General features: G+C 46.1%; 1 protein-coding gene across 1 annotated transcript in view; it reads left to right on the top strand.

Moving 5' to 3' along the window:
- LOC142558027 (uncharacterized) overlaps positions 1 to 11,437 on the top strand; it is a 153,212-nt gene extending 141,775 nt beyond the window's left edge. The window contains exon 6 of the mRNA XM_075670194.1: positions 11,247 to 11,437. The gene's annotated coding sequence lies outside the window, so the exon portion shown is untranslated. The remainder of the gene's footprint in view (positions 1 to 11,246) is intronic.
- The last annotated feature ends 1,188 nt before the right edge of the window (positions 11,438 to 12,625 follow it).

Genomic DNA, 12,625 nt, shown 5'->3' with positions numbered 1-12,625 from the left:
AGCCCAAATAATTCATATCATATCTTCTCGGCAGCGCATGGTGCTGCGATATTAGTTTTCTGTACAGCACGTGCCTCCAGGCTCTTCGGCTGCAAGGGCTCTGTCATGACAGTTGTCCTTCTTACGAATATTTAGTATATGTATTATCCTTTTAGAATACATTTTCAGTGTTCATAGTATACGTCATTAGTCATTGACATAATATTATTACATGTACATATTACGTACTTTACAGCGACTGTTCTCAAGACTCTTTTACAGCCACACCTTATCTACCTCTCGTAATTCACTAATGCATTGCCAACTTATTTACAATAGCATGGCACTCTTTACCCATACTTGGCCATTGCGCCCTAAAACTCCACATATCATCATCACCGTCATCATCATCATCATCATCATCATCAAAAGGGCAGACTCGCAGTTGTACGTTCATACGTAGTAGGAACCACTGGCTTCTAAATACACAGCTTTCCTCCGCATAATTTTGGCTGTTGAAGCGCCTGTGAAAACCAACCCTTGTTAGCTCTCCACTGTCCGCAACAGATCCCCATCTATCAGCATTCACAACTTTAGAGGAAATAGCATCAAACACAGAGCATGTGTACTATAAGCACGCAGCTCAAAATACATTTAAACGCATGCACAACTATGAAGTGTGATACGATGCCATAACTCGCGCTACCAATTTTTTAAGATTATATTAGAGGTCCGCACACCATTACGATTGAAGCAGTCTCCTGAGGAAGCGTCTATAAGAGACTGCACTGAGGGACAAAGGAATGTGTATGCGGCAAGGATCACTTGCGCTTATTAACGAACGAAGACTGAAGGTGACTTGAAGAGCGGTCAGTGGAGCTTGTCTTCGGAGAAGGCTTGCGCTTCTCTGCTGCCGTTGGTTAACGATTTTGTTAACATGTGGATCGCTGTTTCCACTTCGTAATCGGCGTGATTGCGAAAGGCTGCAACACGGATGCATTTCCGCCACTCAAGTTGACCTTTAGGCAAGCTCAGTTGCTTCGTTGGTCCATTTTCTAGAAGAGCACGCTGTCTCAGCGTAGCGTCGTAAAGAGCAGTGAATGGAATCCGTTTTGTCGCTACGAAAGCGGCGTATCAACGTTACGGAAGCAGATGCGGCAGTTGGTGCAGCAGGAATACGCACGCCGATCTGTGCTGCCTGCACGGACTCAGGCAAGCTGCACCACAACATTCACAGAATGAGCGCTGTCGTGAGGTAAGCATATAGTTAGGTGTTCTGTATGCTTATGCTTGACGTAACACAGCATAAGATAAGGAAGAAGCAACGAAATATGTAGGACGTACTCCCGTGGAAAGACTGCCGGATCGTCTAAGGTACCCATAAAAATGTTGAAAGGAAACACGCGTACCTTTTGCCACAGCCAAACGTTCATTATGTTTGTAATGCTCTTCTCGCTCTGCAAAAAAAAATCATTTCTGTATCTTTGCTATACTGCGTACGAAGGAGGGAATATTTAAAATATTTCAGAATTGGCCGTATGCATTGGAACTTGCGTTCGACACACTAACCACTGACCTGTCATCCCAGCTCTTATGACGCCTTAAATTAAGAGACAGCCCTGCGACTTCAAAGGGTACCGATACATATTTTCCGTGGAAGAAACACCACCACACATTAGTCGCACGCAAAAATACCTCGCTTAGCCAATTTAAGGTTAGAGGAACACCTAAATACATGGATTTAAAAATGCAGCACCTGGCGTGATCGACATCTTAGTGACGACTTGGCAGAGGGGAAAGTTTGCTTACGTCATCAACCGATAAGGCTAGATATGGTGACTGGGCTCACAAAAATGAACAAGCATGCGCTCCTGGCGATTGCGCTCGGCTGTGGCAGCCGCAGCGATCGCATGAACGGAGCAAAAAAAATGCAGTTTTAAAATATGGTTTCCTGAGCCTAAGGGTACCGGTATGGAATAATGTGTGGCCACTGTGCCCTTGCCCCAACGAAAATCAGTTTTTTGGGTTATCTTCCACTTTCCAGCTAACCCAAAAGCGCAAATATTACATGGCCATAGCAAATCTTACCCTATACGAAAATTACGGGAACTATCGATTCGACGGCTCTCGCCCGAAACGAAATTCGATTGAATTTCTGAGTAACTCTTATGCCACTTCCACTGTTAGGCATTCGACGCCTGGAGCAACCGGAAATGCCCGGTCGCCGAAGTGCCACGTCGTTGCCATTGCTTGTCAAACGCACCGCCGGAACACCCTATACACACGGACAACTTTCTGTGGCAATGAAGGGAACGCTACGGAGGCGGAGCCTCTGCACATGTGTTACCGCGCCAAGTAGTCCGCCAGCGTTTGACAGTGCTTTTGGTTACTCGGACCTAGTGCTGAGCACCTCCCACTTGAGACACTTTCGCGTTTGCCAAGACGCGGAAGGGAAAAGCCGCAAAATAAGTAAACATTTAAATTCAATAGTGTGTTATGGCTTATTTACCTGTTGCTATTAAGGTGTTTTGTTCTCTTCCCAGGTTAAAGAGGATAAAAACACGGGTTTCTTTTCAGAAGCGCTCTCACTTGTGAGCGCTTTGCTTCGGTAGCTTTCCTTTAATAGCCTCAGAAAGTTGTCTTCAACAGGGGTCTGCTTGTAGGGCCGCCTCTCCCCCTGCCTAAAAACGCGCACCCCGCGCATCACAAGGCGCGCAGGCAGGCTAGGCCCTCTACAAACAACACCAGCACGATCACCTCACTGCGTGTGTCGACGCCACTAGCTACCCACACAAACCGCTCTATGCCGTAAATGCAGTGTCGCATCAACTTTGTTACACCACAGCTGCCACAATACAGGTGCGCACGTCCCTAGAGGCAGAGGAGGCTGCCATAGCCCTGGCCACCTCGGCCACCGCTGCCGAGGTTTTCCTTCGCGACTCCAAAACTGCAATCCGCAACTACTCAAAGGCCGAGTTCGTGAACCGGCCGGGAAAATTCTCAATCGTGAAACCCCCCTCAGACCAAATAAGCTCATCTGGGTGCCCGCGCACGTGGGCCATCCCGGCAACGAGATGGGCCATTCTATCACTCGAGTAGGAGTCAACCAATTCACGCCGTCTGGTGACCTAGACAAAGACGGATTGGTAGAATATCATGAGATCACCCTCCACTACCACCTGGTGACATAGACAAAGACGGATTGGTAGAATATCATGAGATCACCCACAGCATCCAGCGGAGCCCTGGACTAAGGGCAACCGACCGTTGTGCTAGAAGATGGACGATTCCATCTGAAGACCGCAGAAGACCAGTGAATCTAGAGCTGATAAAGTTTTTCACTCACTCACACTCCACTACCACGAAATGCGGTTGCGATATCCTCCCCCACGTAAATCCTTAACGAAATTCCAGCAAACTACCTAGCGCCAGCTTCACGCACGAACCTTCCTCTCTCCAGCTTTTCTCGCCATGGTTCATCCAGACCTACATCGACAGGAATGCACGCTCTGCGGGGCGCCTAGAGCCAACTTCCATCACGTAATGTTCATATGCCTTTAGCTCCAGCCACCCTCTGAATCGCAACTCACCGACGTCGAGGGATGGGAGACCGCGGTGTCTAGCCCCACCCCAGCCGGCCAAACACGGCTGGTGGACAGGGCTCTGAGGTTCGCCCTCAGCCCCCTCACATTATTATAAAAAGGCTCAAGTAATATATGTTTGCCACAACCACCACCACCACCATCTGCGACACGGGGATCTCTGGGACCTAAAGATGCCATTACCTTGGCATGGTCGAAAAAGCGTCGGTTTTGCCATATTAATGTGTTGTGCGCGTAAGTTGACATAACAGACTTTTGTGTCTATCGAAGTAAATTGCGAAAGTTACATTGGTGCTCTTCACAATGACACAAATTACAAGTATTTAGTTTGAGACTCACAAACGCTGACAGAGCAACTGTGGGGCTCATCAACGATGACATTAAGTGTTGAGCGTTTCAATGTTGGCTCCAAGTACGCAGGACACTGGATCTCATCATGTCATAGAGAAAGAACTTCAACAAGAGGTGACGCTCTTAAAACTGGAAACAGGAAACACGTCACGCCCAGTTTCAACACCATCCGTTATTTGACGCGAGCATCAGAAAAAAAGAATGGGAAATAAACTTCCAGACAACGTTTTGTTTTTTTATTCCTTCCCACTAAAAGTGGAAACGTTTTCCGTGTAAATGAACTTATACTTTGCAACTTTTTGTTGCGTTGCCTAGCAACAAGCTAGCGGCAGACCAGACGCGCGTGCATACGTCATGCTCCAGACAAGCCGCAGGAGTGAGCGAGGCCGGCTGCGCATGTGAAGCTCGCGTGCTCGGCGACCCGTCTCTTTTGGATGTAGCCCGTTTTTTGGGCTCCCGGCGTTCTCTTGTGTTCCGTCTGCATTTCGACACGGCACCGCTGCACCACTGGACTACAGCAAGGTGAGGAATTTTGTTAGACAGTCTGCGACGCACTTCAAGCACATTTAGGCTTATTGCACAAAAGTGAACCTATATAGGGACGCAGTTACCGAAAAACAGCTCCGCAGTCCAAGCCTAGTTAATATGAGGTAATTACTCGTACTGGGAGATGTTTGCGACGCTTTCTATTAGCCCAAGCATAATTATAACCTATTTCGGTAGTTTTTGGGCACGCTTGCCGCACCTGGCTTTCTGACGAAAAGCACCTCGGCCGTGTGACGCAGTTTCGCGTGTACTGAATCTTATCGGGACAAGTTTTGGCGCTTTCTCTGACCCAAGACATTATTGTAACTAATTTCACTACTTTTTGGGGTACTTTTCAAGCACAGTGGCCGCGCTCGGCGTAGTGGCGCAGTTAGCGAAAAGCAGCTCGGCTGTGTGCCGCAGTTAGTTTCGCCTGTACTGAATTTTACTGGTAGAAGTTCGTGACGCATTCTCTGACCCGAAAAAGTATTGTAATTTATTTGGTAACTTTTTGGTATATCTTGAGGCTTCCTCGCCGCGCCTGGGGTTGTGAAGCTGTTAGCAAAAAAGCAAACCGGCCATAGTCAGTTAGTTTTGCGTGTACTGAATTTTAGTGGGACAAGTTTGCATTTTATAGCCCTGCAACAACATATACCTTATTTCAGTAGTCACGCTTCTCGAAAACGCGACGAGCGATTGCCGAGAGTGATAACACGGGAGTGTTGCGTGCGCCGGCAAGACGCGTAAAAGATAACACGGAGGAGCTCAAGAACATGACATTTATGTATTCTGAGCGAATGAAAACAGGCTTTGCACCCACGAGTCTAACTTAAGTGCGATTAGAAGGCATTCTGCGAGCGTGTAACGTGGTCTGGCTGAGCCTGTGTTGTAGCCACCTTTGTGTACTTGGCGTACCATCGTGTCGACTGAGGCCAAGTTGTTTTGGAAACGCGCAGTCACCCGTGTATTTGTGCACTAGTGCAGGAAATAATGCCCGGGAAAGGAGGGGTGCTTGAAAAGCGGATGTTCAGATTTGATGGCATTGTTTGGGAGGAGTCCTTGCTGCGAAATGTACGTAAATGTGAATTGATCTGTAATGCCGCTCATTCACCACTTACGCAGCTTTCGCCTCTACATGCAATACTACTGTTAGGTCAATATACCGAAATGATACATGCTTGTAATTTACTTTCTTTCAGCTGATGGCATACGGTGGAGCATCGTACGGCAACGACTGCTGCTTACCTTGCGCCACAACTTTTGATGAATGCAGAAGCCCAGAACGGAGCATTTATATAGAGCAAAATAAACATTTCATCATTTCAGAAGACGTCTTTCGTTTTCTTTATGAAATTGCACCTGACAGATTCGGCGCAGTCTTGTAAAGGTCAATTGCAATCATTTCTACTTAATAATGAAACGATTCCACGCCAACGCCACGCGAGGTTCAGGAGAAGCGAAAAAAAAGAAATGCCGTGCCGAGCAGCGGAGCCGGCGCGGCGTGTACCAACTGGTGTTCAAAACGCGCGCGCCTAAAACCGAAACCAGAAGGAGTCGACAACATCCGCTTGCTGTGCTATAGTCAATTCGGCCACTGGGCTCTATGGGAGTGTCCGCTCTTGTTGAAATTTCTCTGTGGTGAAAGCTTTACTGGCGGCAAACTAGAAATTTCGCCGTGGCGGTGCTCCGAGGAGCCACATGACGTCACAACGCGCGCCTCGCCACAGATATTTCTCTCTCTCTCTCTGGCTCCCTAGTCACTACTGCGCATGCACCACTAGTAGCACCGAGCCGCAGGTGTCCCGCCACTGCGCAGCACCGCCGCTTGGTATGACGTAACACCGCGTTCCTAGTCGTTGCGCTCGCCTCTGCTCGCTTCGCCAGCTGCGTCGCATGCCTGATAACGTGTCGGAGGATTGAAAAGGAGACCTCGCGTGCGCCGCAACCACAGTTGAGGCGGCAGTATGGACGGCGACAATTCTGATAAGCAGGAGGAGACCTGGAATCGACTTCGGAACGAGGTGAAGAGGAAATGAATCGTCCAGGAAAGAGACGAACAGCGCGCCGAACGACTGCCTAAGCGCCGCAACATAGCTAAACAACCAGACTAACCTGGAGTTGCAATCAAGATTAACCAAGCCTAACCATGCTACGCTTTAGCTTTCGCTATGTAAATTCTGGACTAGCGGAGCTAAGCCACTGCCCATTTTACTACTTGCGCTATCTTCCGAGTATGCGTCAAGTCGGTAGGTTTTGGTTCGGCCGCCCCGAGGTGGCGTTCTTAGCTTAGGGTTCTGGCAGCGACGTAGGCAGCCGTAGATGGCAGACCATGCGAGATATTGCCGTATCCTATGTCATCGCCACGTGTATGTACCAGGTCTTGGAAACGACGCTGAGATAGCGCGATAGTAGAAAATAATGACGAGAACGCCGTCCCATTGACTGTTGCCATGAAATGCTTTTATCCCTGCTGTACACGGGGTTCCTAGTCTCCAACGTGACAGTATGGAAGTGCGCATGGCATTTCTTTTCACGTGATGCGGTATATTTTCGCAAAATATATACCACACAATTTTTCAGCTCTGCCTCGAACATTTCGCCGCGTCAACCATGTTGTCCTTTCATGCCTTTTTTTTAAATGCACTGTCCTGAATACTTATCCGTCATTCTTGCAGTATGCGTAGTTCATGCTTACCTTATGTTTATTAACCGTTAATATAAAAAAAACACTTGTGAGTTCGCGCCATTCATTGTGACGTACCATGCACACCACGTAAGTTATCGAAGATGATGCTTATGATAATGGCGTTGCCTTATTTAGTGGCACAAATCCGGTAGGGGGGATAGGCCACGAATCAGGTGGTAATATCATAAAAGCAACACAACAACGGAAAATAAATGAATAATCGAAAAGGAGAAGGAAACCAACAATAAATGAAATAAAACAGTGTATAATGGTGTAGTCAGCCTTGCATAGGTTGTAACAGTAATATGCACTTAATATTCATCATCATCAACAGCAGCAGCAGCAGCAGCAGCCTCGTTACGCCCACTGCAGGGCAAAGGCCTCTCCCAAACTTCTCCAACAACCCCGGTCATGTACTGATTGTGGCCGTTTTGTCCCTGCAAACTTCATAATATCATCAGCCCACCTAACTTTCTGCCGCCCCCTGCTACTCTTCCCTTCCCTTGGAATGCGGTCCGTAACGCTTAATGACCATCGGTTAGCTTCCCTTCTCACTACATGTCGTGCCCATGCCACCCCCTCCATTTCTTTTTCTTGATTTCAACTAAGATGTCATTAACTCGCGTTTGTTCTTTTACCCAATCTGCTCATTCCTTATCCCTTAACGTTACACCCATCATTCTCCTTTCCATAGCTCGTTGCGTGGTCCTCAATTTAAGTAGAACCCTATTCGTAAGCCTCCAGGTTTCTGCCCCGTACGTGAGTACTGGTAAGACACAGCTGTTATGCACCTTTCTCTTGAGGGATAATGGCAACCTGCTGTTCATGATTCGAGAATGCCAGCCAAACGCACACCAGCCCATTCTAATTCTTCTGATTATTTCAGTCTCATGATCCGGATCCGCGGTCACTACCTGTCCTAAGTAGATGTATTCCCTTACTACTTCCAGCGCCTCGCTATGTATTGTAAACTGCCGTTCTCTTCCGAGACTGTTAAACATTACTTTAGTTTTCTGCAGATTAATTTTTAGACCCACCCGTCTGCTTTGACTATTTAGGTCAGTGAGCACGTATTGCAATTGGTCCCCTGAGTTACTAAGCAAGGCAATATCATCAGCGAATCGCAGGTTACTAAGGCATTCGCCATTAACTTTTATCCCCAATTCTTCCCTATCCAGGTCTCTGAACACCTCCTGTAAACACGCTGTGAATAGCATTGGAAGATCGTATCTCCCTGTCTGACGCATTTCTTTATTGGGATTTTGCTGCTTTTATTATGGAGCACTATGGTGGCTGTGGAGCGGCTATAGATATCTTTCAACATGTTTAGATACAGCTCGTCTACACCCTGATTCCGTAATGCCTGCATGACTCCTGAGGTTTCGACTGAATCAAACGCTTTCTTGTAATCAATGAGAGCTATATATAAGGGTTGGTTATATTCCGAACATTTCTTTATCACCTGATTGATAGTGTGAGTGTGGTCTATTGTTGAGTAGCCTTTGCGGAATCCTGTCTGGTCCTTTGGTTGACAGTAGGCTAAGGTGTTGCTGATTCTATTTGCGATTACCTTAGTAAATAGTTTGTAGGCAACGGACAGTAAGCTCATCGGTCTATAATTTTTGCAAGTCTTCGGCGTTTCCTTTCTTATGGATTAGATTATGTTAGCGTTCTTCCAAGATTCCGGCACGCTCGAAGTCATGAGGCATTGCGTATACAGGGTGGCCAGTTTTTCTAGAACAATCTACCCACCATCCTTCAGCAAATCTACTGTTACCTAATCCTCCCCAGGCACCTTCCCCCTTTGCTCATCTCCCAAGGCTTTCTTTACTTCTTCCGGCGTTACTTGTGGGATTTGAAATTCCTCTCGACTATTCTCTCTTGCATTATTGTTGTGGGTGCCACTGGTACTGTAAAAATCTCTTTAGAACTCCTCAGCCACAGCAACTAAATATTAAAAATACCTAAAGGGTAGACGTAATGAATGAGCTAGTTAAATTTTGAATAATTATTTGAATAATTAGTCTGAATGTGCTTCTGATATTTAAATTGGTAAATTGACAACTTATTAAAAAGGAATGAATGGATAATGGAAATGGGAAATATTAATAAGGTTATATTTTGGTGTTGCAGAACTAATTATGATGGCTCGGCAAATGTTCCTGTCGCTGTATCAGAGCAATGGTATTACCGTCGCTGTGATTTAGAGTAGAACCGTAATGCTCAAAGGAAGTCTTACATTACGCAGTAGAATTTGCGAACGCCGTTTTATTTGAGCAGGAAACTGGCCGTAATATAGTAAAAAGTGATCGATGGGGGTGGGGGGGGATTCTAACTGATTACAGACGTAGCATAAAGGGAATTCCGCCGGACTACGTCTGAGCAAGTAAAAATTAGGTTGTGGAATACGGCAACGTAGCCTTGTAAATGATATTTCGAATTGTCGTTTGGGACCCCTTTTCTTTTTTGGTTCCAAAAATAATTTAGATGCACAAAGTCAATAGATTTTTTAATGAAAGGACCTTTCTCTCTTCGGCCAAACAAAAATGCCTATATCTAGCCGCAGTGATATGTGGAGTGGCGGGCAGCCGAAATATTACCGGTCCATTTAAAGAAGCTCGTGCTAGAGGATCAGCTCTTTCAATCAATGTTTCGGTGGCCTGCCGGGACGCAGCTGGGTAGTGGTGTGCTCATGGGTCTTTAGCCCCTGCCCCCGAAATTTTTTCGTGCTGTCAAGCACCGCCGAACAAAACTGCCCCGGTGCCAGAAGTCATTCTGGATTTTGTCTAGAATTATCTGTTTGATGCTCGAAAAGACACTTCGACACGAACAGTGCACGCTCGAGCTGGATTTCGTGGCAACGCCCATGAACCTGGAGTCGCATAACGCAAGAATCCGAGCACAAAGTTTCAAGCGCGTTTTTATGGTGAGTGGTCTCGTCGGGGCATCTCGCGGAGGCCGCGGAATCTACGGAGAACATGAATTTCAATTGCGAAACTTTATGGGCATAAAATCCTCATAAGCTTTTGATGCCAAAGGTGGATTGACATTTGCAAAGTCGTGCTTTAGAAATTCAATAACGAAACATTGTGAGTTTTTTGTTCTTATAAAAATTTTACGTCGAAGGTGTATTGACTTTTCTAAAGTTGTACGTCGGACCATACAACGAGACAAGCCAAATCAACCCACAAACAGACAAGTTGACAACGCACACAGCGAGGTCCGACGAGATGAAGCGTTGTGGTGGTTCATGTGTGCCGCAATATCAAACAAATGTCGCAATATCAACATTTGTTTCACCTTCGCCAAAGCATCCATGCCAAAACACTGTAGCCAGCAAAGGTAACTACGCTCTTATTTATACTTTGATATTTATTCGCAAGCACAAATTTAGACTCTTCAATTTTCTTCTCCTAGCTAACCGCAGCCTGCCAGAGCCAAACAGAGCGCATGCGTTTTCCTCGTGTTGCCTCGACCACCGCGCGGCGCACTTCGGTATGCGTTCATTTTTTCTGGCCGAGTCGAAAAAGGAAAGGCAAGGAAAAAGTCCACGGGACTTTTTCCTTGCCGGGTACCCTTATTACATTATTGCGATAGCAATTGTACGCGCACTCCAGGCGCATTCCTGCCGTCGCCGTCGCCATCATGTTCTGTATAAACTTCAAGGGCGATAACATCGTCATTGCGCGCCGCATCGTTTATGTGCGAGTGAAAGCGTAGGTAGGGAGGAGGGGATGGGTGAGCCGAAGACGGTGGCTCAGCCTTGTGTACTTCAGGGAGAAACGCGGGAAGGAAGCGCTCCCCCTTGTATGTATCGGGCAGAGCGGTGGGAGGCGGGGCGGGCTTTAGGATTCTGTGATCTGTGAATCTGTGATTACACCACATGTTTATTTGCCTTGCTTGATGCATTGTTTAGGTGATCTTTGCTTAGCTACGTAGATTTATTGGAAACTTATACGTAGATTTTAGTATCTTGTTGCGAGGTTTTGTATATACGTGCAATAAACGTGGTTTCCAGTGATAATTTCTTGCCCTTTATCAAGCCGTATCTTCCCCTTTGTTCATTCCATTGTATCTTCGCATTTCTAATGTATATTTTGCAGATCGGGTGCTTTCTATATGGGCTCTCTGTTGCGACTATAATTTTGATGCAATGACTCACAGTGCACGAGCTGTGACAGATGTTCCTGCGTAATACATTGAAACGAAGGACAACGTCACTGAGATATTTTCCTGGCCGTTGCATATCTGCAAAATGTAAACAAGGTTCTTCAATGACAAATTTTCATTAAAATGTTTGTGCTAAAGATGTTCATTTTATGTCCTTCACGTTTTTCCGTATCAGCGGCATGCACTGCTTTGCTGGTTTGGAACTTATATAGTTCTAAAGTTCATGTGATATATTCTTTACTTACTGTATAGACAAAAACAAAGGTGCAAGGATTGATATTAATTATTCTTGACACAATATTTTGGGGTATCCCAGTATATGTTTAGAAAGAAAAACATATTTTACTTGTCTTGACAATGCATATCGTTCGAGCATTCGTTTGCAGTATCTTTGGCAATGACAATGTAGTTATTATTCATGTATTTGATTCCTTGACAAATTCTGCAGGGAGCAGCCCAAGCTGGTACGTGAGCCGCCCCCCCCCCCCCCCCCCCCCTCTTCCGAACGAAATTTGTGGCTAAGCTCCACTGGTGGCCTGGCGCCAATACTAAATACACTAATCTTAAGTGGCGCGGAGCTAATGCCTAAAACGTGTTTAAACCAGTTGAATTTGTAGACGGGTTAAGCACGCTGCATAGACAAAGAGAATCTCTGACGATAACAACTGTTGCAGTACCAAAGGGTAACTTCCGTAACATAAGAACGATAGGCACGAATTCGGCCTGGAAAACTGATGCATAATCTGGAAATCGCAGTGAAAAGACCAGTCGAGGGATGGTGAGTAGATTCCGACGCCTTCCTTCTGTTCCCACTAGGAGGCATCAGTCGCTGTTTAATTTATTGGGAAATGGGCCAAATAGTCTTGCAAAAGGGCACTAAAATATGTTGGGGGCAGCAATTCAGCGTTATTGGGAAAAATGTCTGCAAACTCAACTTTCAGTGACAACTTGCACCTACAAACGGCATGATTTCCCCAATACTAACACTTAAAAGAGCTAATTGTGCCTCCCCAAATAGAACTTGTGGAATATGTAAATGTGGCCAAGTGTACTGATAAATGAACGTGGTTCACACAAAAACGCGTATTGTGTACGATGTAAAGGAGACCCATAAGTTCTTATGTAGGTTCGAACCGTAAGCATGCGGAACCTCGTGTTAAGAGACTATGGGCCCGCTTCTCGTTATAGCACATTGTGAGCAACGAATTTAAAAAGACCTCAACATATTCGAAGAGCCTCCCTCTGAAAAAACAAGTGGTTTTAGTTTATATTTACCACGTCCGGCAAAAGAAAGCAGCCGAATCCTAGAATC

The sequence above is a fragment of the Dermacentor variabilis genome, chromosome 9, assembly GCF_050947875.1.
Source record: "Dermacentor variabilis isolate Ectoservices chromosome 9, ASM5094787v1, whole genome shotgun sequence".
NCBI classification, from domain to species: domain Eukaryota; kingdom Metazoa; phylum Arthropoda; class Arachnida; order Ixodida; family Ixodidae; genus Dermacentor; species Dermacentor variabilis.
The sequence above is the reverse complement of the archived record's forward strand: the minus strand, read 5'-3'. Positions and strand labels throughout refer to the sequence as shown.